Genomic DNA, 504 nt, shown 5'->3' with positions numbered 1-504 from the left:
TTCCCGGCCTTCAAAAGGCCGGCGCCTCCCATCACGCCTATCGCCCACCCCGCCCCGGCCCGAGCCCTAGCCCTGCGCCGGCGAGAGCGACATCCACTAAACCCGAAGCACAACACAGCCCCAGCAGGGAGAAGAAACAGCCCGGCGTCGGCGAGACAGCGTGCCACAGCTGGAATTTCCAGTGACAGGCAGGAAATCGGTGCGGAAGCAAAACCCAAGTAATAATACCTGACGGATAAAGAGCTATTTCCGATTTGATGAAGTGCTTTCACTTTAAACATCATCTCATGTAATTCTCATAACCACCCCATGAAACGGGCAGGGGTGTTGATCTAAGTCTCGTTTCACAACGAAAAGCACTGCGGCTCAGAGAGGTTGGGCGAATTTTCCAAGGTCACTCAGCTGAGAGGCTGGAGTTCAGACACATTGCACTGCCTCTCAGAATTGGAATTACGGTGAAAAAAATGGAAAGAGAGACGGGGAGAGGGAGCGAGAGAGTCCCTT

The sequence above is a fragment of the Carlito syrichta genome, unplaced genomic scaffold (genome assembly GCF_000164805.1).
Source record: "Carlito syrichta isolate Samal-C Ts95f unplaced genomic scaffold, Tarsius_syrichta-2.0.1 Scaffold109683, whole genome shotgun sequence".
Classification (NCBI taxonomy): Eukaryota; Metazoa; Chordata; class Mammalia; order Primates; family Tarsiidae; genus Carlito; species Carlito syrichta.
The sequence above is the reverse complement of the archived record's forward strand: the minus strand, read 5'-3'. Positions refer to the sequence as shown.